Source organism: Crinia signifera, chromosome 3 (genome assembly GCF_055691185.1).
Source record: "Crinia signifera chromosome 3, ASM5569118v1, whole genome shotgun sequence".
NCBI lineage: Eukaryota > Metazoa > Chordata > Amphibia > Anura > Myobatrachidae > Crinia > Crinia signifera.
Window position 1 is genome coordinate 70,292,379 of NC_139219.1, and position 26,696 is coordinate 70,319,074.

The window sequence follows — 26,696 nt, forward strand, 5'->3', positions numbered from 1 at the left end:
CCTACGACCTTTTCATACCCCCACTATCCACGTCGGCGTGGAGTTGAGAATAGATTAGTGTGGCGAGCGCAGCGAGCCACCGAGCCCGAAGCGTGGCGAGCGCAGCGAGCCCCGCGAGGGGACGCTGACACCTGTGAAGCCCGCGAGGGGACGCGGATACCTTCACAGCTATCCGCGTCCCCTCGCGGGCTTCACAGGTGTCAGCGTCCGCTCGCCACGCTTCGGGCTCGGTGGCTCGCTGCGCTCGCCACACTAATCTATTCTCAACTCCACGCCGACGTGGATAGTGGGGGTATGAAAAGGTCGTAGGACGCGTACCGCCACCCCTCACGGGGCTCGCTGCGCTCGCCACGCTTCGGGTGGGCGTGGATAGTGGGATTTACACGGTCGACAGCTGTTGCGTCGACTACTGCCACTGTGGACGGGTTTTAATAGTGTACCCCTAAACCCAGCTAAATTTAGATGCTTTTGCGTCTAAATTTAGATGTACCCCTACACCCAACTAAATCCAGACGCTTTAGCGTCTAAATTTAGATGCTAAACCACCTTTGCGGCTCCCAGGGAGCCTGGATTTTGCACCTAAATCCAGGCGCCCCCCTCCTTCTTAGCGGCTTTCAAGGCGCCTGGATTCAGAGGGTTTTGCGCCTAAATCCAGGCGCCCCCCTCCTTCTTAGCGGCTTTCAAGGCGCCTGGATTCAGAGGGTTTTGCGCCTAAATCCAGGCGCCCCCCTCCTTCTTTGCGGCTTGCAGGGAGTGTGAATCCAGGCGCATTAGCGCCTAGATCTAGGCTGCAAGCCATTGAATTTAACGTGTACATGGGGGACACAGCGGTGTGCCGGGGTGAGTACTTTACAAGCCCCGGCACGTCAGCGTTGTGCCCGGGGTGTGTCCACTTGCCCCCGTTGTTGTCAGCGGTGCCCAGGCGCTGCCTATTTCACTGTGGAACTACAAGTACCACAGTGACCTGCCAGCGCCTGGGCAGCGCGCTGCTGCCCGGCCGCCACGCTGTTTACGCTGTCCGGCCGCCACGCTGTTTACGTAGCTGTCAGCGGTGCCCAGGCGCTGCCTATTTCACTGTGGAACTACAAGTACCACAGTGACCTGCCAGCGCCTGGGCAGCGCGCTGCTGCTGCTGCCCGGCCGCCACGCTGTTTACGTAGCTGTCAGTACAGCTACAGCGGCGCGAGCACACTCTGTCTGAGCTAGAGCGGCACGCGCACGGTTAATCAGAGCCTCTGACAGTCTGCCAAGTTTCTGAGCCAGAGTGTGCGCGCGGCGGCGCCGTGAAACTACAGAAGTACCGACATACCTAGCAAATTTGGCAGGCCTACACCACCACCCAGTACATATATATCTAACATTGGCAAGTTGTAAAGATGGACCTGTGTGGAAATGAGTATGACCACATGGAACATCCCTATTTCATACCTCCCTATGATTTTTTGTGACTGTCCTGAGTCACCTCTGAGGGCAGCCGTGTCCTGTGTTGAGAGGGCGGTTGGGAATGTATTGATTCATAAAATGATTTCATTCGTCTTTCAGCAAACTCTGCTGATTTTTGTTTTTAGTAACTTTATGCAACTACATGGGGAGATGCCATCAAATTAACAACATAAGATTTAGGGGTAAATTTACTAAGAATACAAATAGGATTTTTCATATTCGTATTCTTAATATGAATGAACGCGGCAGAAGGAGTTTGTGCCATCTTGGGCCACTCCTGTCCTAAATCTTCAACACAGTGGTTCTCCCCCTGGACTAGTGCTAGGGAAATAAGCTTTTCCCCTTGGACATACCCATCCGGGACTTTCCACTACATCAGAGGTTCATGGTTGGTGAGGAATTGTTAGCAATTTTATTGCTTATTGATTGATCAATTTCTTATGATATCAATTTTTAACTTTGCTGGTGAATTTGACCTTTTATTGCTTATTAGTTGTTAAATCTTTGTGATAGATCAACCAATTGGTTATCTTTTACTTAAGTATAGCGCTGCTCATTTTCTTTTGTTGTGTGAATGAATACGACTGCATATGGCTGTTTTAGCTGTATGCAAATTTGTATTCCAGAGGGGAATTTACAAAGTAGTCAAATACGATTGCTTTGTAATCCCCGATGTCGTATCCATTCGTATTAGTGGCCGTATATACGGCCGCTAATACGAATTCGTATAGGCAGTCTGCACGGATCAGTGAGATCCATGCAGGCTTCAGTGTAAAAAAAAAAAAAGGATAAAATAAATAAATAAAAAACCCGGTGTGGGGTCCCCCCCCCCCATGGGCATAACCAGCACCGGGGCTTGTTTTAAAAAAACAGAAAACCGGCCAAATAGGGGTTCCCTGTATTTTTAAAACCATCCCCAGGGCCGGGCCTGGTTCCCAAAATACGGGGGACGAAATGAATAGGGGTTCCCCGTATTTTAAGAACCAGCCCCGGGCCCAACCAGCCAGCAGGATAATGCCACAGCTGGGGGGGCTTTTTATACAAGTCCCCCCGGCCAAAGAATTTACCCTACTGACCAGTCAGCCTAGCCAGGGGTCCTGGGGGAGTGGGCACCCCCCAATAAAAGCCCCCCCCTCCAGGACTTACCTGGCCAGGCTGAAGCTTGGTGCTGTCCCTGGTACCAATGGGCTGTGGGTACCAGGCTGATAAAGTTTAAAAGAAAAATAGAAGAAATCATTGGGAACGCATACTGGGACTTGGAGAACTACAAGTCCCAGCATACGGCCCATTAATGGGCTTGCTAGGACTCTTAGTTCCACAACAAAAGCAATAGTTAAATAAAAGCACACTGACACATAATAAAAATAAAACTTTCATACACACAGAGCCCATACATACTGATACTTAACTATCTTGAGCCCTAGGTAGCCCTCGTCCTTGTCCGGTGTCCTGGTCCTCTTCTGGTGTCCTGGTCCTGGTCTGGTGTCCTGGTCCTGGTCCGGGTCTGGTGTCCGAAGAAATCCATATAGGACCTGTGGAAGGAAATTATACTCACGGGTCTCATCCGGCGTAGATCTGGTCCTCTTCTATCCAGAAGTAGTCCACCGATACTAGGCAAAAAAAAAAAAAAAAAACGAACACCCGGACCATCGCTACAGTGACAAGCACTAAATGTTTACATTCAGCGCTTGCCACTCCGAATGCCAGGTTTCAAAATAAACTATTATAAACATAGGTTGAACTAGATGGACGCAAGTCTTTATTCAGCCTCGCCTACTATGTAACTATGTAACCCTATGAATTTCTTCGGACATCGGACTCAAACCAGGACACCGGACCAGGACACCGGACCAGGACACCGGATCGAGGGATACCTACAGGCTCAAGATAGATAAAATCAGTATGTATGGGCTCTGTGTGTATTAAAGTTTTATTTTAATTATGTGTCAGTGTGCTTTTATTTAACTATTGGTTTTGTTGTGGAACTAAGAGTCCCAGCAAGCCCATTAATGGGCCGCATGCTGGGACTTGTAGTTCTCCAAGTCCCAGTATGTGTTCCAGGCTTGCTGGGACTCATAGTTCCACAACAAAACCCAATGGTTTCTTGATTTTTTTACACTTTATCAGCCCAGTACCCACAGCCCAGAGTACCAGGGACAGCACCAGGCTTCAGCCTGGCCAGGTAAGTCCTGGAGGGGGGACCCCTTTATTGGGGGGTCCCCACTCCCCCAGAACCCCTGGCCAGGCTGACTGGTCGATAGGGTTAATGCATTGGCCAGGGAGACTTGTATAAAAAGTCTCCCCCCCTGGCTGTGGCATTACCCTGCTGGCTAGTTGGGCCTGGGGCTGGTTCTTAAAATACAATACGGGGGACCCCTATTAATTTTTTCCCCCGTATTTTGGGAACCAGGTCCAGTCCTGGGGCTCGTTTTACAAAAATACAGGGAACCCCTATTTGCCCGGTTTTCTGATTTTTTAAAACCAGCCACAGCCCTTTCAGCCTGGTGCTGGTTATGCCCGTGGGGTAGGGGGGACCCCACGCTGTTTCTTTTAATTTATTTATTTATTTTATCCTTTTATTTTTACACTGAAGCCTGCACAGATCTGACTGATCCATGCAGGATGAAGCCAAATACTGTACACTTCATTTTCCAGGCGTATTTGGCCAGCAATTAGTGGTCGAATCCCACTAACTGCTAATAATTACCATCCGTAGTTAGTAAATTTGGAATCACCATTCTTTTGAATGGTGATTCCTATTCGTATTCTGTCGATGGCGTATACATTCGTATTTGTAAATACAAATACTAATGTGCCATAAATACAAATACGAATGTGCCATAAATACCAATACGAATGGACGTATTTTCAGGATAGTAAATCCCGAAAATACGAATATGTATAAAATAGGCATATTTTTGGATACAAATGCGCCTATTTTATACGAATTAGGCTTAGTAAATTTCCCCCTTAGCCTACTTCCCACGCGCTGGACCAGGGAGACAGAGGGAACTTAGAGTAATATGTGGGAATGGTGCAGATAGGATAGATTCAGATTCCTAGAGCACAACTGAGAGATTTCTCAGTTGTGGTCCAGGGACGGATTTCACCTAAATGGGAAGGGGACGGCCATGCTTAGGGAACTGATGGTTAGAAGGTTGGAGGAGAACTAGAACTGGGTAGGGGGGGTTTACAGAGAAACGTTTGACTAAAAGGACAGAGTAGTGAGGAACTGAGTATTAAGCGAATGGAGGGTGGAGATTGGGGGATGGGGAGAAAATCTAGATTTAATAAGAAATCATTAACACAAAAAGGAAACCTCGCTAATGGAAAAGGGGACAACACATTGAAATGCTTGATGGCCAAAACAAGAAGCTTGGCAGACAAGATGGGTGAGCTAGAATCACTAGCCTCAAGGGGCAACTTTGATATAATTAAGACATGGTGCAAAGAGACACAACTGGGCTTTAAATGGAGGTATATACCGTTTTCAGAATATATAGATAAAATAGAAGAGATGGGGGGGGGGGGGGGGCTTTATGTAAGATCAAACTTTAAAGCATGTTTTGAGGAAATGGCCACAGGGACAATAGGCTGTGTGGGCATAAATAGTTGGCAATAGCAAAAGAGCAAACAAATTGTTATTAGGGGTATTCTACAAATCAGCTGACATTAAAGAAAGAGATGAAGCCATTCTTTTAGAACAAATTAAAAAAGCAGCAGAACAGGGTAAGGTACTAATTTTGGTGGATTTTAACTATCCAAACATAGACTGGACTAAAGAGAAAAGCACTTCAACTGAAAGTGGGGGATTTCTAAATGTACCCAGGGGCAAACGCAGGATTTTCAGAAGGGTTTTCCAGAGGGGCGGAGCAAAGCACGGAGATGGACACTTAGGTGACCCAGTATATGACGGGTCAGTTAAAGTATTATAGATATACCAAATGTATATAAATAATAAAAAAAAATATATATACATATATATATATGTACATATACACACACACACATATATATATATATATATATATATATATATATACATACATACATACATACATATATATACATACATACAGGGGTGTCAACAGCAGTGTAGACCCCTGGGCATAGCAATGTATTAGGGCCTCTACCGATCCTCCACCGGTAGGGGTGGGGGAAGCTTTGATGTCCCGCGGGTGGTAGAGGGTATTATATCAACCGCTCAGCATGTAGGGCCTGGATCAGTAAGTTCCACTAATTACCCCTTTACTGCACAGATGGTGGGAGATGGGGTGGCAGAAGGGGGCATTGGCCTGAATGAAGGGGCCCTGATACATAACTTCCAGGGTGGTAGAGGATGTTTAATACGCAGAGGAGGGGTATATAGTGGAGTGGGCTTATTATCTGGTGGGAGGACAGCTTGCTTGACTGCAGATATCTCCAGTTCCCGGAAATAGATTTCTTAGATTTTAATGGAATTAAAAACTAGAGAATCCCACCTACCAAATTGTATTAGGGGATCAGAGTTCAGAACGCAGAGCAATCCACCAACGAGAATAGTATACTACATACCAGGTGTGTGGAGCTGGAGCAGTAACCAGCTGCAGGAAGGCTGATACAGTATCTCTGGTTCTGGGAACAGTAGAGACAAGCTATTAGTGTCCCTCTGGAAAACTCAAAGTCAGACAGAACCTGAAATATCTGACTGAGAAGAGCAATTAACAGGTTTGGATGGGAACCACTGCTTTGAAGTCAGATGTCTCCGTTCCCAAGAGCCGATTTTTTTAAATTCTTGTACCCATAGAACATTAAATATGCATATTCCAGGAAAAAAATGCAATTTTGGAAAGTGACCAAAATTTACATCCTATTAAATGTCACCCCAGGTATCTCTTATTCAGTTTCATCTAAAACCAGGACCGGGTCTTTGAGCCTATGGCTGGTTACGGCTTAGAGCATCCCCGATAATGGTGTTTTTACCGCATTTTTAGTTTAGAGAATCTCCTTTTTGGTTCAGCAGTGCACAGCGAAAACAGCTGCGACTTAGATAAACTACTCTAAGGTGGTTAGTTATCACTCACAGTATCTAATTACATTTTTAAATAAAAGCAGAAAACTTATGTTTAATATTTTTACTAGATCCTTACATTTCTATATAATCTCCATATTGTGCAAAACTTTAGGTGTATGAAGGGAAGTATTACAGGCAGGGTGGCAGGGGTGGCTGCGCCATGGTCTCCACACATAGGGGGCCCTCCCACACTCTAGGCCCGATTCTGCTTTGAAAATAAAGTCCAAGTAACTGTGTACCTGGGCAAAACCATGTTTTACTGCAGGTAGTTCAGATTTAAGAGGAATTCAGATTTGGGAGAGGCGTGTCTAAACTTAAATCTAAATTGCAGTGTAAATATAAAGTTGCCCAGTAATTGTAGCCTACATGCAAAAGCAGCCAGTATTTCAGGGTTGCCTACTTTTGAAAAATTATTTCAGGGAGAAATATAAAAGCCTGGGGGTGGGCCTTGTATCACCAGGGGGCGGGCCTTGCATCGCCAGGGGGTGGGCCTTGCGGCACCAGGGGTCGGGCCTTGCGGCGCCAGGGGGCCCCTACAGTATTTTGATAAGCATGGAGCCAGATTAGTAGTAGGAACAGTGCTGGGAAACCAGGCAGAGGGGGAGGGCAAGTAATGATAATTAGTAGTGTAGTGGGGACAGTTCTGGGAGACCAGGCAGAGGGGAGTCAGGGGAGAGGGCAAGGAAGGAGTCGTGTAGTGGGGACGTTGCTGGGAGACCAGGCAGAGGGGAGCCAGGGGAGAGGGCAAGGAATGAGTAGTAGGGACAGACTAGTGCTAGAAGAGCAGGCAAAGGCATGGGCTGGCTGGCAACACAAAGAAGCAGCCCACCGCCTTCGTTAACCACCCCCCCCCCCCCCCCCCAGTGCAACAAAGATTAAAAATAGCCATCTATATATAAATAAATATACAGCTAGCAGGATTCACCTGGAAAGACCCTCACTGTCTCCTGTGCTGGGTCACGATATCCCTGGTGGGTCTGTAAGGCTGCAGGCTCATCCTCCTTTTCCTGCAGTAGTGGCAGTGAGGTGGCTGCCAGGCTGGGGCTTCTTTGAGCCTGTCAAGGCTTAATGTGCCAGTGGATCTGTCATGCTTCCGAGACTCAGGGAGCACAGGCGGGTATGCCGCATGACATCAGCGGCACTCGCCGTGCAGCTAAATACAGTAGCTGTTTCTCTCTACCGGCTGAAAGATGTACAAGAAGACAGCCCCGGGACCGTGATATCGCACTTGCGCGGGTGGCATGCGGTACACTGCCCCAAACCCAGCCCACCACTGCCTGAGAGGGGAGTCAGGGGAGAATGGCTGGGCAAGGAAGCAGTAGTTGTTGGGAGTCGGGACACTGGGGACAGTGCCGGGAGAACAGGGGAATGAATAGAGCGCCAGCGCATTCACTTACCCCGCCTCCTACAAACACTGTTCTTCTCTCATCTCGAATCGATGCCGGCGGCATCACGTCGGCGACGGTGGCATCTAGCACATGTGCAGTTCATATCGCGCAAGCAAGGCGACAGCTGTGGGAGAAAGGGGCCCTCTTCCAGGAGTCCGTGAGATGTCCCATGATTCCGGGAGTCTCACGGACATTCCGGGAGAGTCGGCAACCCTGCAGTATTTATCCTATATGCAATAAATTATATTTACACTTCTTTTATTCCAAAATCATTATCAGGTTGAGGGAGGGCACTGTCGGTCAGGGAACCGTTAGTGTATTCTTCAGCCTGGGAGCTGGGGATGGTTGCAGCGTTGACCTGGGAGTTGATGTTGGCAGATTAAACTTGGGAGTCGATGACTGTGTCGTTCTGGGAACCGATGGTCCTGTGCTGCACTCGGAAAGCTGGATGCTGGAGATAATATAACAGCAGCTATAGCAGGTGGAATTAACCAGGCAAGGTGGTAGTAACAACAGCAGCAGCAACACCACCAGGATGAAGTTCACTGTAGCAGGTAATCAGGTGCCTTGGAGGAAGTCTCTGGGAAACTCTGAGGAGAATGAGTAAGGTTTAGAGTTGACGCCTGTGTAATTAGGGAGTTGAAGATGTTGATGGCCCTTTAAGAGCCAGTAGAAAACTCTGCTGAAGGATGCCCTAGGGAGCTGTAGATGGTAAGCAGTTTGACTGGTAACCTGGCAGGTAGAGAGTACCAGGGAGCTTTAATGACAGCAGGAGGCAGCAGCAGATTGCACATGTAATGCACAGGACCTCTGGACAGGAACCTGGAGCCTTAGGACACTGACTTCTGGATGAACACAGGGATCAGACTAGTTTTTCAAGGCCCTGAGCTGTTCTCAAATGAATCTTATATCCCCCTAGGTAGCTGGGGATTGGCTACTGGCCGCAGCAGCAATTTGGACACAACCAGGAAGTGGGATTACTTGAATACACCTGGATCATGGGACCAGTGCTGAACTCAGGAAGCCTCACAGGTGATTAATCACTGAGGAATGCAGAGCAGAAGCAGCAGCAGCAGCATGGACACAGACAAGCCTGGAAACATTGTAAATCAGAAAACAAACGTGAGCCAAGTCAGGTTTGTGACATTTACATAGTATAAAAGAAAGTCCGTGAAGCATATCTATCCGTCTGAACGCGCTTATTTTGAAAACCGCTGGACAAATTTTGTGCAGTTTTCACTATTATGTAGTGCTAGTGCAGTTCCCGAGGAAAGTTTAGGTATATTAACCATTGTCCTATCCCGTATGGGAGCGGAGCAATAACAATTTTTGAGAATAAAATCAAAGAAAAATCACTGTGGCCGGGCCAGACAATGTGTGTGAGAAGATTTAGGTGTAGATGTATGAAGCAGTGATAAGGGAGGATAAGTGATCCAGAGGAGAAGTGCCCCATGGCAACCAATCAGCTGCTCTGTATAATTTTATATTATGCAAATTATAGATGTTACTTCAGTGCTGATTGGTTGCCATGGGGCACTTCTCCTCTGTCTCACTTCTCCTCCCTTATCACTGCTTCATACATCTACCCCTTAGGGAGGGATGTCAGCACACCAGCTCTGGCCTGGACTCTTCCTTTCTGGCTGCTGCAGTATTCCAGGAAGGGTCTCTGGGAAGGGAGGCAGTGCTGCTGCTGGAATAGAGCCAAGAGAGGGAGGGACATGACTAATTGGCCACTCGGGTGTCAGCGGCAGCAGCAGTCAGGATGAAGAGCAGCCAGGAGCCGGTAAGGGCAGAGGAGCACAGTGCCGCATGGATTGGGTGGGCTGAAGCTGATGATGTTTCAAGTCAGCAAATAAAAAGACAAAAGAATGACTTTTGTGGGTACTTTTTTAATCTTACTTCAGTCAGTGAACCCAAGGCAAACTGAACAATTAGGAGATTGTCAACATGGAGCCTGTGTTCAGAGATAGATTGACTGACCCATCGATGATGGCTTACTGCTGAGGATTGCATTTTAAGCAATTACTAATAAATTCATTGCACCGTCCGGATGATACAGGCAACTTTTGGCTGACAAGGCAAAGCCTGGTTGTTACAAATGTGCCGGATGTGGCACACTGGTGCTTGGACTAATGTTTCCCCACCTGCATAGTAGTATGGCTATAAAAAAATAAAAATATGATATATTTATTATTTATTATTTATTTGCAGTTTCTTATATAGCGCAGCAGAATCCGTTGCGCTTTACAATAGTAGACAGTGATAAAACAAACTGGGTAACAGACAGACTTGGAGGTTAGAGGGCCCTGCTGCAAGCTTACAATCTATTAGGTATATAGGAGGGAAACACAAGGACAGGCATCAGTAATAGCATAGCAGTACCAACAAGTTACAAGTCCAGAAGGGAAGCTATATATTACATAAGTGCCTCAGTGGGTTATGCGTGTAGAACTTAAATATGATAGGCTTGCCTGAAGAGGTGAGTTTTCAGGGAATGCTTGAAAGTTTGGAGGCTAGCGGAGAGTCTAATTGTGCATGGAAGGGCATTCCATAGGATGGGAGCAGCCCGATGAAAGTCCTGTAATAGTGAATGGGAGCTAGTGATCCGCTCAGATGAGAGACGCAAATAGGTTATAGTGTTGTATGGATCATGTCATTTATTTATTAATATTCCCATGCGGGTTGGCAAATGTTGGAGAGGATGGACAATAACCAGTCTACTATTAGGAAAGCACAGTGGCGTAACTATGGTGTGGCAGCTCCAGCTGTGGCTTGGGGGAGCCAGTGGTCTCAGGGCACACTGAAAAATACCTGCTGTCCTATATGAATACACAGTTTGGTGTCACTCAGTAGTAGTGGGCAGTGGTAGCTGCATACTGTAGGTGACATCCTACCCCTCCCCAGTCTCCTCGCCTCCTCTGGGCCTGGGGGTGGCCAGTGTCATTACCTGCACACACTTCCGCTAGTGTCCCTGGTCAGCCCTTGGAAGCGGAGGCTGGTGGCTGAAGGCTACAGTATGTCAGTGGATGGGATGTCCTCCCTGTTACGCCGCATGGGTGCACATCACTCCTGGGGAGCTGCAGCACTACACATGGTGGCACACAGTGGCCCAGGTAACCAGTCTGCACCATTGTCATGTTTTACTAAAGAAGGGGGGGCGCCAAAATTGTTTTGGCAGGGGGGAGCTAAATCTATAGGTACGCCACTGGAGTAGCATCAGATAAAACGGTGGCTGTACATTTTAGACACAAGGGGCCAGATAGGGGGAGTTGAAGTGAATTGCGCTGCTGGTATAAACAATAATTATTTATTTAGAACACACTGGTATGGCTGATTAAAGATGAATGCTGAACACACTGTTTCTTTTGTAAATTTTATAGACAGAAAATATAAAAACAATAGTACATACATATACACTTATTCTATTATATAAAAAACAATGCTAAAAAATTAATCATGAATTAATCCCAGTAATGAAAGCGGTAATAGCTTTTATGAGGTTCAGCAATATAAAGTGATTCAGCAAGATTGTGCAAAAATATGCTTTGATAATAATTTGCAATACCAGATAGGACCGGGGTAGAAAGTCCGATTCAAGCACAATGTGCGTGTTGGTTGACCGGTATTAGGAATTTGCAAGGAAAAGTTTACAGTCACAGAGTTTGTATAATGCTCACCCTATTGCGGGGGTCTCTCCAGCGAGTGGTCCTAATAGTTATGGGGGTAAAACTCCTTCGAGATGTAGCTAGTACTCCTCTCGGCAGCGTGCCGGTGTAGCCTGCTCGTAGTCAGGGACGGATACACCGTCCTGGCCACGGCGGTGAAGGAGTAGCTTCAGTAGTGGATGGATTGCTCCGCTGTGTTGAGCCAAACAAATTATCCCTCACTGTAGCGTGGAGAGCGGCTGGTGCAGACAGCTGATTGCCGGCAGCAAGGGGGGGAGGCTGCACTTCAGCTGATAGTGGATACGAGGTCTGCAACGAGCCCGGGGGTGAGCCTGTGATGTAGTTCTCCCGGTCAGCGTGGAGCGGCTTGATGCCGGCAGCATGGAAGCAAGCTGCACTTCAGCTGAGAATCAAGCTGGAAGTTGGCTGAGTGGGTCTCCAATACAGGTGTAGTGATGACGTAAACGCGTTTCGTTCCCGTAGTCGGATGGGAACTTTTTCGAGACAAGGGGCCAGATGTAATAGGCTGCGGTTTTGTATAAGATTTGATTTTTTTACCAAATTGCAAATGTAATAGGATGTGATTAGGGTCAAAATCGCACAATCTCTACCTTTACCAAAAATTACACATATGAAAAAACATCCAGGTGTCTTCAAGTATAGAAGTCTCAAATATAATAGGGTGCGATTGTTAAATTGGACACCAAACCCTACCAAAAATCAACAGAATAATAGACCAGGTTCAGGCAGGTGAGTTTGACAGAAGCATGCACAGATCAGTGAGATCCGTGCATACTTCTCTTAGGAAAAGTTAAGAAAGAGTTAGAAATATAAAACAAATATTACGCACGGCCCCACTCCCAAGCATAACCAGCCTCAGCTCTTTGAGATGATCCTGGTTGTATTAATATGAAACTTGGTCTGTGGTTGTGCTTTAACAGAGAGTGGTCCTGAAAAGGACTAAACTTTTGAAGGCTGAGAAGTGAAAAGAAGTAAATTTGAATGATGTATACTAATTGGGGAAGTTTTTAGAAAGAACCCATTCACCCCATGATAAAAAAAATGTAAATTAGGAGTTACTGACAGTATACATAGTCATAATATAGAAGAGAAGCTCAAAATTGTTATCTCCACCCAGAAACCCTTATTCCCCACCTCTGCACTAAAACAACTTGCCACGCCCCTGCACTGACTTTTACTGTGAAACCACTGCAGTAGCAAGACATGGATGGGTTCACTGACGACGATGGAGACAATGTAAAAGGTTTTTGCATAATGCAAGATTTTTCACTTTTTCATTATTCATCTGTACCCAAAACTACAGTTTTAATTTTTAATGTTATTCTTCCCCATTAGTTTCAAAACTCCACTATTTTGTTGAATTTCTGCAAACATGTAATTGTACTGTAGGTAGTATAGCAACTTATTTCACTGCAACAATGCAGGGTGATGAGAACATAATAGTTATATAGCTTGCCTTTATATCAACGTGCAGCCATGAGCAACTTCTGCTCAGGTCATGTCTTCATCAGCCTGCTAGATGCATATTTTCTTGTACCCAGTTTCGCACTTCCAAGGCCAGCAATGTCTTTAACACCCTTTTAGCGTGATGCCTTCATTTCTACCAGACATTTATTTCCTTCCTTTGCGCTCACTTTCTTAGTTCGCTATTTTTGTTGAAACTCAAGGTCGGAGAGAAGACTTTCACTTCCACAACTAAGAGTAAATCTCCTGTCGTAATTAGAAGTGGTAATCCGGCCTCCCTCCCACAGAAAATTTCCTGTCTGACCAGATATTGGTGGATAAAACCCTAATTTTTGATGTTGCAGCAGAATCAGCTTAATTTCAGCAGTTCACGTTTAAAGCTGAGCTACAGGGGATGATGAAGCCTTAAATATGCATATGGGCAAGTCATTTGTAGAGTCACAAAGCATGGTCTTTGTATCTGCTCTCAATCACTTTATAATGCTTGCATTTGTTTTTATAGCATACAAGCATGTATGTAAGCTCATGTGTACAGTGTCATTGTATTTCCTTACACAGTATGAAAGAACAGCTTTCAGTATTTACAGATCGGTAATCAGAAATTATTACTTGTCTTATCAATAGTTTAATATACAGTTGCATTCTACGTATTAGTTCATTACTGATAATATATATACAGGTTGAGTATCCCCTATCCGAAATGCTCGGGACCACGAGCATTCCGGATAGGGGAATTTTGCGGTTTTTGGAATATATTTTTTTAAAGCATACTTACCTGTCCCCTGATGGTGTCCGGTGGTCCCTCGGCGTCCAAGCAGTCCCTGGGCGTCCACAGCAGGCCTCCGGCATCTTCTCCGGGTCTCCAGCGGTCCCAGGAATGCATTGCGCGAGTGTGCGCGCGCACCGGTGACGTCACCGACGCACGCGCACACTCGCGCAATGCATTCCTGGGACCGCTGGAGACCCTGGAGAAGATGCCAAAGGCCTGCTGTGGACGCCTGGGGACTTGGTAAGTATGAAAAGAGGGTTAGGGGGGGGTTAAAAAAAAAAAAAATTCGAATGATTCCAAAAACCACGGTTTTTGGAATAATTCGGATAAGGGATGTCCGGATAGCGGATACTCTACCTGTGTATATATATATATATATATATATATATATATATATATATATATATATATATATATAGTCATGCTTTATGATGTCATTTATTCCTAAAGTGTGATGCGGATGTATGCTTGGCTAATACATTTGCAGTTGCTATCCTTTAAGACTTGGGGCCTCAAAGCAGGTGAATCAATTGCATCTGGGAGTTACGCTTGTACCTGTGTGCAGACTCTATCTGGGTCCCCTCCTCTTCAGTCTGCAGCACCGTAGGCTCTGGGCAGTAGGACCCTAGCGCTGTCCCAGAGTGTTCTGTGCATACGCCGGTCTCAGCCGCCATTTTCCCAATGATTTTCTTAATGCACATGCGCAAAATGCGGGGAAATGACCACTGCACTCACACACATTTTCCTGGTGATTTCTGCAGCTCTGCTGCACCATCACTGGACTCGGGAGGAAAGCATTGACAAAAAAATTGGGTGCAGCACGTGCGGTGTGGGCCCCTCTGGACTACAGGGACCTGTGTGCACTGCAAACACTGCACCCATTATAAATATGCCAGTGATCCCATACAGTGATGTAGGGCCTAATTTTGATGCGGGAATAAAGTAAGAATGAGCAAGTAACTGGGCCCATGTATTAACGCAAGGGGTGCACATACAGATGTAACTCTCAGTTTTGATGTCACAAATTATAACATGCAACTATTTGTGGTAAAGCATGAATAGAATGGTGCAATTACAGCAGGCCCAGGTACTTTTCAGGGGGTGTGGCCTAATCATAGGAGGCATGCACCCTTAGAATAAAATACAGGAAAAATAGCACTTTAAGCCCCTCCCCAGCCAAACTACTGCCCAGCACACAGCAGCAAGTTTTTGTCCATTTGAGAAGAAAGGTGCTTTGCAATCAGATCTGAATTAGCTCTTGTATTCAATGTCAAGAGGGGTTAGAGAAGCTTTTCCTGGATTCACAAAAATTCCCCTGATAAAATTTCGGAGATCCCATGCTGACCTTTTACTTGACTGTGCCATTTGCATTAAAAAATCATGAGTACTTTATGTATCCCTCTTGCTGTCCAAGGATCATAGGTCGTACTTTAAGATCCCCCTTTCGTCCATCCAGTGGCGCAAGTTCGTCTCAGCTGCAGGGAGGCAAGACATATACTGGTTGCCCCCCCTACACACACAACCTTATACATTCTATGTGTGTGTCCATTTTTGAAATGTATATTTATATCTTTATATATATCTAAATATAGAGATAGAGAGAGACAGAGAGGACACATTTCAAAACTCAATCACAGAAGCGATATTGATGGCTTTAAATTAACTGATTTAAACTTGCAGGTTAGGAGAGGTGCCCCCTTGGGGGCAGGAGCCTTCCATCTTTGATGCTTGTCCTTTTTCATAAATTCATCCAGGTAGACAGGGGCCGATGCATACTTCTTCCAGGAAGAATCATTTTACAGTACATTTGTCAAATGCTGCAAAACTCTAATTAAAAATGGGCTAAAATGAATATAATAAGTTTATACATAAGAATATACAAATTAATGAGCAACAAAACTAAATTACATTTTTATATGTGGAAAAATTATGGATTTTTTTTTTTAGGATTTTTGTGGTGATCAACCTAAAAATTTATGGAAAAGTTTGAACATTTTTCATAATATTTTCCTGTGTAATAATTGGCCTAATTTTTATATAGGGTTCATTCAGGTATGGTTACACATAAGATCATCTATGCAAACTACGGATCTTCGGTACTTTGCACATGTGCACTACCCGTTTCAAGAAGAAGCAGTGATAGGAAATCCGACTGCACCTGAATGACCCCATAGTTCATACTTATCTTAAAGGGGCATACACACGTAGAGATCTGTGCTAAGCAATTTTGCTAAGCTATTTTGCTAAGCTATTTTGCTGGTGTCAAGATCTCCCATGGGGAGCACATACACATGCAGAGATTTGTGCTAAGTGATTTTGCTAAGCGATTTTGCTAAGCAATTTTGCTTAAGCAAAAAAAGTCAGGGTAATGGTTCAGAATGAGAGATTGTGATCAGTATCTCTCATTCTGTACACACAGAGAGATTTGCAGTCATTTGCTAAGCAATCTGACTAGATTGTGACTGCATGCACTGACTTAGTTAGCAAGAGATATTAAATCTCTCGGAGCATACACACGGAGAGATCTGTGCTTACTTTCTAAGCAATCTAGTCAGATTGCTTAGAAAATAGCACAAATTTGCTCCGTGTGTACACCCCTTAAGACTGCATTGCACAGATCCAGATGTGCCATTGGTCCTGCTGAATGTGTTATAGGGCATTCTGGTGGGCATGTGACAACATTTATATAAAAATACCTGGTTTGTATTAACCCATAACCAACAGTTTCTACAATTCCCAATTTACACCAATGACATCTGCATGTATTGGAGCCTACACACAGGGAGATGTGTGAATGAGTGTTCTGAGCGATCCTGGATCACTCAGAATGCTCAGCATCACTTAGCACACAGTGCTGCATAGCCATGTGCTGCTAAGCGATCTGTCAGGGCCAGTGTTCTCCAATAAGAACACTGGCCCTGACCAATTAATATCAGCGTACTGGATCTTAATCGCCCAGTGATATCGCTATGGCCCCTACACACGGAGCAATGTAGGGGCATTTTCTAAGTGGTCTAATGAGATCACTTAGAAAATGCCCAGGGATTACTACGTGTGTAGACCCTGTACGTCAGTGATTTTCGGCACACTAAATAAGATTTTAAAATTGCCAAGGCACTCCATGAGATCCCCAAGGGCATAACACATTGGCCCCCACAGGAAAAAAAACCAAACCTATTAGACCCCATATAAAAAACAATCACACTGGTCACCACAGGTAACAAAAATAAAATACATTATCCCTTTACACAAAATTAGAGACCAGTAAATAAATAACAGTTCAACTGGTGATGGCTGTAAACTGGTTTGGGCATCTCTAGACCGGGGGGCACGCTTGAGAACAGCTCAAGGCACAGTGGTTGGAAAACGCTGCTGTATGTTTTTAAAATAAATTAGATTATGGTGTATTACAAATTAAATCAAAATAATTAAATTGTTTCTTGGAAAAATTATAATTGATCTGAAACCAATACATGATACATGCTTTATCCTATATACTGTATAATAAATAATGTTCTGACATTATCAGCCTACTTATCGCTACTTAATTGTTCACCCAACAATCCTGAATGTGGGGCTTCCTAACGAGATATCGCTGCCTTTATCACTGCGCTCACCTCTAGGTCAACCAGTTTCTAGTTAGCTCTCTCTCTCTGGATCCATGTTCTGGAACACTGTTAATGAATACATTGAGCAGTGCAAGTGTATTGAGAGCATTGATTGAGCAACATGGCAGGAATACTGTTGCACTGATTGCTGTATTTGTAAAGTACTGATCCCAGGAGAATTGACCATTAACCAGCCAGGGCATGGATGATCACAGATGGAGAAGGAAACACAACTATCCTATGTATTTTTTTTTTTTTTTTAATCAAATGACAGGAGTTATTCTTTTCCCCCCTTTCTTATACATATGTGGCACACTTTTGGCCTCTCCTTTCTGAATGTCAAGCATTCATGTTCATGTCTTGCATGGAGCATAAATCATTTAAAGGATATCTTGATATCTGCTCATCAGATAAGATTATCTGGGATTAGACTAATCAGTAAATGTTTCTCTGCTCATTATTTTCCAGGGAAGATTTTAAGTCGATTCTCCAGCTGAAAGATTATTAATCTCCTAAAGAGCATAAACGAAAAAAAAAAATCACTTTTTGTTCTAATTTTCAAGCCACGTCCCTCATTAATGGCACACGCAACCCCGCTCCCTAGGGGTTTGGATGACACTTTTGCTGTGCTTGGAGACCTACCAGATGGTCCTTGATCATAAATGATGCAGACGCTTTGTAAATATGAGCAGTTGTTACAACACCTTTTTAATAGCTTCTACTAGCTTTCCTTCAGGTCTGTAAATAATCTCTAGAGACCCTCGGCCATCGCTGTTATGTGCCCCGGCTTCTGATCCCATTTTCCTTATCTATGGCCATGAATTACTTCCATTAGCAGACATTGATTTGCCTCTAATGACCTCATCCTGTGATTATCATGATCTGATTGCTTTATTAACCGAATGAGAAATATGCTTGAATATATTCTCTTTTATTTTTATATTTTAGAATTTATTGTAACTTTTTATACGTGTTCCATGGATTTTTTTTAACCTACATTATTTATCTACAGCCATTCTTTCCTATCTTGACATTAAAGCTTGGCCCATACTTGTAGGTATAAGGGCGTTGATCATCGTCGGTTTAAAAAGCTAAATCAGGTTTGTTTAGAATTAGTTTCAACTGCCACTTCAAAATGATTGGGATAAGTTGCCAGCATGGTCATTAGTAAATCTACTCCTTGCAGTTTAATTATAGATGAGAGTAGCCGTATTGGAATCTTTACAAACACATATCAAGACTTTCTATTTAAAGTGAAAGCAACAGCACCACCATAAACAAGTCGAAATAAATTATACTCAACAAGACAAAAACATGATACTCAGAAATCATACATAAGAACATGTATGTGCAAAGCAGATCTAGTGCAGGGGAGATCTGCTTTGCACAGATAAACATACATGTTCTTATGTATGTAGTATCTGTGCTAGCTGGTTCCTCCACAGATCGCCTTGGATTCAGCATAAGGCACCCCTTCTAAGCCCACCTCCTAGGGGGTGCATTCAGAGGGGCCCATATATATGGGTGTGGCCAGTCTCCAGCAGGGGTGTGGCCGGTCACCACAGAGGCTTGGCTTACCATTAGAGAGCTTTGATAAATATATATAGTAAAAAATACTAGTAAATTTATGATAATGTACCAGGTTAATAACAGAAATGTACTGTAGAAAAAACACCATAGCCATGTGCAGTATGAGGTACATATGTATGATGTGTAATTCAAGTGCACAGTCTGGAACCTGATTCTTATAGGAGGAGGTGGGCCCCCAGGCAGAGGGACCCACCAGAGGTTTCTTCATGTACCCCTGTGGGCCAATCTAATGGGGCACACACACATAGCAATGTCAGGCCATTTTCTGAGCGATCTCACTAAAACGTTCAGAAAATGCTCCTACAAGGCTCCATGTGTAGGGGCATAGTGATATGCGACCCGGGGTCGCCAGGGTCAGGCAGGTCACTATGTGCTGAGCGATCTTGCTGAGTGTTCTGAGCGATCTAGCATTGCTCAGAACGCTCAGCAGGGTTGCTACATGTGTAGGTCCCATAACCCTAGATAGATAGATAGATAGATAGATAGGACATGTTTGTTTACAATTTGTGTACACTGAATTACTGTAAGCTATAAATTTCTACATGCTTTCTAGAAGCCACACAGTCTCTACTGAAATAAATACTATGTTAACACTAAGTTAATATACAACAATGTGTGTTACTGTATTATTGTCTGTTTAGCAGCCTGTGCGTTGACTATTAATCCTTCTTTGAGCTTTAAATAAACAAAAAAAAATGATAAGTAACCTGTCACTGTCTGTCTTCTTTAACCTACACATGGTCAAATTAGGATCCTCTTGTCTGGTACATTAGAGGAAAACAAATATTAAAACCTTTGGTGAAAAACAATGGATAAAAAGACGCGTATGATTAAACAGTTAAATACACTAATTAAAAACCTAAATTGAAAAAGGCAATTTTCTGCATAGGGTCTGGGTTGCCAATTGACCCAGTTTATGAAATAAGACTTTAGGCCAGCGCAGCATTACATCAATCTCTGGGCACGCTGGTGCTTAATTGTAAACCTGTTTTTTATGCTAAGTATTTGTACTCCCTAATTTGCTCATATAAATACTTGCATGTCTATTGCTCATTAAGCAAATTGGGCCAAAACGAGACATCTTAAAACAGCTTAATTTGCATAAGCTGATCTACGTCCTGCAAGTGGAGAGGCTTATGCAAATTAATTTTGCTGTAAATGTAAATGCCCTATTTTTTATTTGACCGCATATATTTTGCCTCCATTTAAAAAAAAATATATATTATTTATTATTTACTACTGGTAGTTTTATATTGGCTTTTAACTCATTGGTCTACTGGTAAATGTAGCAAAATATGGAGCCATATTTTTTTATAATTAAAGAAAAAACTTCAACATAATTTATAAGAGAGAATTGTTAACAGTATCAACTTAAAAGTATACAAATTTAAAAATTATTTGTAATAAATCTTAATATTTAGCGAATTCAGTTTCTATTTTGTATTTAATTCAATGAAAATGTTTCTAATGACTTTTGGATTAAATTGATAGCAATAATTCCATGAATAATACGAATGTATTGTGCCATAGTAACAATATTTGTACAGTATGTAACAAATAAATTGGTATGTGGCTCTTTGCATCGATAAAGTCATAACTAATAACAGAGACCTCTAAGTCAATTTATAAAAATGTATTGGGTTACTTACTAAATCAATTATATAAATTAATGCTAATGATGGCAATCATTAATTTTTTTCTATAAGTTGTGCATTATTATGCTACAGGTGTCACTAGTTGAGTCAAAAGTACCTATTCTGAAATTAATTTACCAATTAAACAACATTTACATCATTTTAATTATGTTACAATTTTTCTTAACTAATTTGCCACTGATTATGGATGGTTGCCAATCCATGGGGCCTGATTCCGAGATGCCAACCTAACGCCAACCCACCCTGCATACTTATGATCCTGATGCCAGCAGTTGGGTTTCTGACATTGGCATCCTTATCAATGTTGGCATTCTGGCACCGGGCTCCTGGCCACTAGTCGAGATGCCAGCATCAGTATTATGCTAACCACATCCTACTGGTTGGTGATATGTTTGGTCGACACACAATTACTCCATACACTGCGCAAAAGTAATTGAAGTCTATGCATGGGGGAAGACCTCTCCCCATACTGAAAGAGAGGAGTATTTTCTTTGATATGGTACCAACAGCAGTTATTGTCTGGTGATCAAATGAAACAGAACAGAAAACATTTTGCAATGAAATATATTTAGCTTCTGTATTCATACAGTAAACTTTTCAAGAGTGCCGCTTATTAGTTTTGGTCCGGTAATTTCAGATTTAGTCACGCTCATCCCTACCACGCCAATGAGACATATGTGGCATTCGGCATGTAATCCGCTCCATACGCGTGCATTTAATCCCCTCCTGTGGCTAATAAAAAAAGCATTAAGCGGCAATGTCACTGAGTGGTAATTCCACGCTGCGGATGCAACTTTTGTGCGCCAAATGGGAATAAGTCATGAAAAGAGCATGGCTACATCTGTGCATGTGATCACCAATCAAGAAAACCCCACACTACCGAAATCATTATGTTTTCCACAGCTGGCGGATGACTAATGCCCAGATCTCCCCCATCTACAGTATATTGGTAGTACCCTCATCAAAAATGCTATATAATTTTGAATTGTAGATTTCATTATAAAACCCATGTGCAGAATGACGCTGTTTGTTTTTGTTTTTATTTAAAGTTGGATTAATGCTTAAGAAAGAAATTCTTTCTAGGTAATGCCTAATTGTTTTTTTTTAAAAAAAGTGTACAGAATCTGTCTGTTTGTAAAAGAAAATACTATTTTGGAAAAAACATTAGTTGATTTTATTTGGCTTGTTTATAAGGAATAAGCATACAGTAGTAACATCCTTTTCTGAAATCTGTAATTGTTGAACAGAACGAGGTACAAACTTTTGTGGCTACAACAATAAAAGTTAGTGATAGGAAAGCTATGGATGACTACTGTAGCTCAAAAAGTGGCAAAATGGTATAAGTACGTGGTGAAGAGATTAAACCTACTAGGTGGCATGTGTAAAATAAATGATGCATTACAAAAAATTGTGTGCCCTGTACCAATCAATAATTTTTTTTTTTCAAGGACACTAGAAAGATTAATGAATCTGGTGGGCAAGTTATTTACTTTGTACTAGTTTTCATAAATGTCTCCAATATTGCTCTATATCATGGGAAATGTAAATGTGATCCCTTCCTGGCACTAATCTTTGGATGCATAAATGTTAGCATTATGGTAGTACTATAATTTTCCTGGGATATAATATGGAGTATGACCACCTACATAAGGACTCACAGGGAATCATTATGATTGGTACAACAAATATTCTAAACATGCAGGAGGCATCTATGGGAAAAAGGAGACTCCTGCCAGCATTTGTGGTCTAAGTGCTGCGTCTGAAGACACAGCATTGAGTCACCATTGCTGCCATAGGTTGTGATGGTCGCAGCCTAGCTAGGTCGAAGAACCCCTCTGCTAGGTCTAAAAAGTCTGCATCCGATCATGCAAACCCTGGGTTTGCATCATTGGATGGAGGCGACGCACCAGTAGTTTGTAGTACGGTCCTAGACATCGCTCCTCATCGGCAGAGCAAGTCAATAATGCAGTGGGTAATGGGGGACTGGGAGCAATCACACAGGACCCATTCTTTGCATGCACAATTCCTTCACAGCTGTATATGTAGGCAAACCATCAGGTTTCTGTACAAATTCAATTCAACCATAGGTCTCAATGTATTATAACTTCTGTCCAGATTGGAAGTTTTTGGAATAAATATCTTATAATAAGAATAGTTTGCAACCTTTTCAATCTCACTCAAAACATTTCCTGTAAAATGCATTAGAAAGTGAATATATAAGAAAAAAATCTGCATTTCTGGGTAGAGACACAAATCAGGTGATACAATAGTGGTGGACAGGGGCGTTTTAAGAGCGGAGAGGGTCAGTGTGCAGTTTCTATCCAGGTCCACTCCTCTCTAGTAGCGGAAGTGACACTGAGTTCTAGGTGGTAAGCAGGTCTCTGGGAAAATAACATGTCGGCCATTTTCCCAATAATGTTCCCTACTGAGCATGCGTAAAATGCTGGGAAAATCACCCCACACCATCTTCCCTGAGACATGCACACCACTTAGTGCTCAGAGTATCACGACACTCACGACAGAGAAGTAATGAAAAAACAACTGGTGGTGGATTACCTAGGCTATGTTATATGTTATTACACAAGCTATTCATTATAAATAAATACAGTTAGTGTTCTGCAATATCTTTTGCAAAAGATGGTTTAGAAAATGAAATAATACTGAGCACAGTACCTATCATAATTATACAAGTATGTCAGCTAATGTCAAGTTTTCTAGATTTGGGGGTGTTTTTGCTTTTGAAGACCAAGCTTAACATACAGGAAATTACATTCATCTAATGTAAATATTAGTGGATGAATATGTAAAGTATTTTACCATATTAAATATAAAATACCTCTACTCACATATAAAGCTACTGTATTAACCATACTGCACCAGCTTATATCTCTTTACCTATACCAAAATATCTCAGGACTCGACCGCTTCGCTCTGAGGAAGATCTGCGTCTCTGTTCTGCACGGATCACTAGCTCCCATTCACTATTACAGGACTTTCATCGGGCTGCTCCAACCCTATGAAATGCCCTTCCACGCACAATAAGACTCTCCACTAGCCTCCAAACTTTTTAAGTGTTCCATGAAAACTCACCTCTTCAGGCAAGCCTATCATATTAAAGTTCTACACACATAACCCTCTGAGGCACTTATGTATTATATAGCTTCCCTTCTGGACTTGGTGGGACTGCTATGCTATTACTGGTGCCCATCCTTGTGTTTCCCGCCTATGTCCCTATAGCTTGTAAGCTTGCAGCAGGGCCCTCTTACCTCCAAGTCTGTCTGTTGTTACCCAGTTTGTTGGGCAATCTGCTGCGCTATATAAGAAATAATAAATAAATAAGTATACTTGTATAATAACTTTACTATGATGGTGCTAGTAAGTTCTCTTTTAAAGTTGACATTTTAATACAGTTTCATTATTACATTCTCTTACCTATATGTAATTTATCACGTCCCATAGATTAATTGTCTATTGTATTGAGTAGTGTTATTCAGAGGGCTATGTGTATTATATTGTTGGCATTGGGCATGATATGATGTCTTTGTGTCGCGTGGCCAAATATAGGAAGGACCTAAAGTACAAAGAAAGCAGCCAAGCTTGATTCAGGCTTGATAAGAAGGGGACTAATTCGCCCTGTTTCCGATAGTGGAGGTCTGCACAAGTGCATATATGCGCATGTGCAGACGCCCTTTTGAAAATTACTTCAGTGAGTATAACACTCGCCGAGGCATTCGCACTGACAGAGGGTTGGCGGGGGGGGGGGGTGGAAAGGGGGTGGCATTAGGGGATATGCTCAGCATTTAATGGGCGTTCCCATTAAAAGGCTGGGCATTCCCCTAAGAACGCAGGCAAGCCAATGCTTGCTCAGCGCGGCAGCTTATGTCACATGACATCAATGGCCGTCCCTTTTTTGGCCATCTCTGGCTGAAATAAAAGTCAGTTTTTGCTAACTTTCATTTCCGAATGGGGAAAAAATCTTTCGATGGTCAGCGACCATTAAATAAATTTTTTTCCCTTTCGGCTGCATGCGAGGAGATATGTTCCCGTACACAATCCCTCACATGCTACCAAGGGGATTCAGGTGGTGTGGGGCTGGACATTCGTCAGGGCAGCGGGTGGAGCTTACCCACTCGCTAGGCATCGAATATACGCTGACTAGCCAGCGAGTCTGAATCAGGCTCAAAGTAAATGTAGCCACTGAGTTATGTCATATTAACCCCTTCAGGGGCACTCCTGAGAATTTTCTGGGTTTTGCTACAGTGCGCAGACTGGCAAACCTAGAAATTCTCAGGAGTGCCACGCCTGTGCTCCCTTCCTCCGGGCAGCATGCTGTGCTGAGATGAGCGCCGCACTCAGCTTTAGTGGCTGCCCGGCCCTGCCTCCCTCCCCCCGGCTGTGTGCGGCGTGACCTTGTAACGTCACGCCGCACACAGCTGGGTTGCCAGGGGCAGGGCCGGGCAGTGGCTGATAGACTCTTCAGCAGCGCTGCCCGAACCTGGGGATACAGTGTCTGGCTTGCCTTTATGTATCTCATTGCCAGGACCTAATTTGTGCCGGAACACAAAAGGACATAGTTTTTATGCGTCTTTTGGCCCCATACTCTAGAGATACTTTTTAATGGTCTTTCTGCATATGTCAAAATTTTTTTGGTACCATTTAATTTATCTACATTACATTTATTATTTTACAATAATTATTAATTTACAATAATTCTACTTATTTTTTATCTACAAATGATGCACTTCTGAAATTGTATGAGCAATATTTCTTACACAAACAGTTATTTACTGTACAACATATTTCCGATCAGCATTTGTCATAAAAGTGATTTTTGTGGCTTGTATTTTTGCAAATGTAAAGAGAAGTTTGCATTCCTTATAGAACCTACTGGCTTCCTTGAGGAACATATACTATGCTGGAATCTCCTAAAAGAAAGAGAAATTTGCTAGAGCGTCGCGGTTTATTAGTTAGGCTGGCTTAAAGCTCATTAAGGCTAATTGATATGACTGTATAAGCTATGTCTGTGGGACTGCCTGCCTGGAAAGTTTTGGGCACAAGACATAGTTGGGTAGAAGGGTTTCCAACTGTGAACAGCCACAAACTAGCAGAAAGACTGTCCACTCTGATTATCCCCCACAAAAGCTCCAATATTTTATTGCAGAATGCTTGTCTGATTACCTTAGCTTATTATGTTTTGATCTACCCTCCAAAATGTGCTAATTAAACAGAAATCATCAAGTCAATTAGAGAGAAGCGCTCATTAAAACTAAATAAAAACTCAAATAAGGGAAATTTGTCCTCTGAAAGCCGCAGTCAACTGCTATGGCCTGACCAAAAATGTATTACAATTACTATTACAATACAAATCACAATGATTTATTTCTTGATAACAATTTAGAAAGCAATCCTATTACAGTCACATGTGGAAAGTCCTAGCCACCTGGTAACGGTCATTATACAAAAACTGTTGCTTTCAGTCTAGGTAACTGCATGTCTTTGTATAACAATATAAAATACATGCGATAGACCACAGAAAATAACACAAATAAAATAGTATCTCAAATATATATACTCAGAAAAAGTGGATAAAGTATAAATGTTCTAAGCTCTAAAATGCAAAGGATATAGCAGTGGTTATTAAAGCAATGTTATTAAATCACAGCGCCTTAGGGTATCAGAGTTTTTTACAACTAGGCCAAATTTTCGTATTGATACATCTAGAAAAAATACTGAATAAATCAGTTGTGTTTTCTATTAGATCTTTCCATTTGATTTGGCATTAGATCTGCACTTTTGCATTAGATATCGAATTCGATATCGAATTCGATATCTATTCATGGTACATTGTACACATTCGATTTACTAGATCGAATTCGATATTTCCTTGGCTGCACAGTACATTTTTCTGTTTGATTTTGTAAAACGGGAGCGCGCATCGAATCGAATGTAGATCGAAAGTGACACAAAAGCCATTCGATTTAGTTTAGGATTCAATTAGATTTTGCTTCTATAAGCAAAACCTAATCGAAAATCAGGAAAA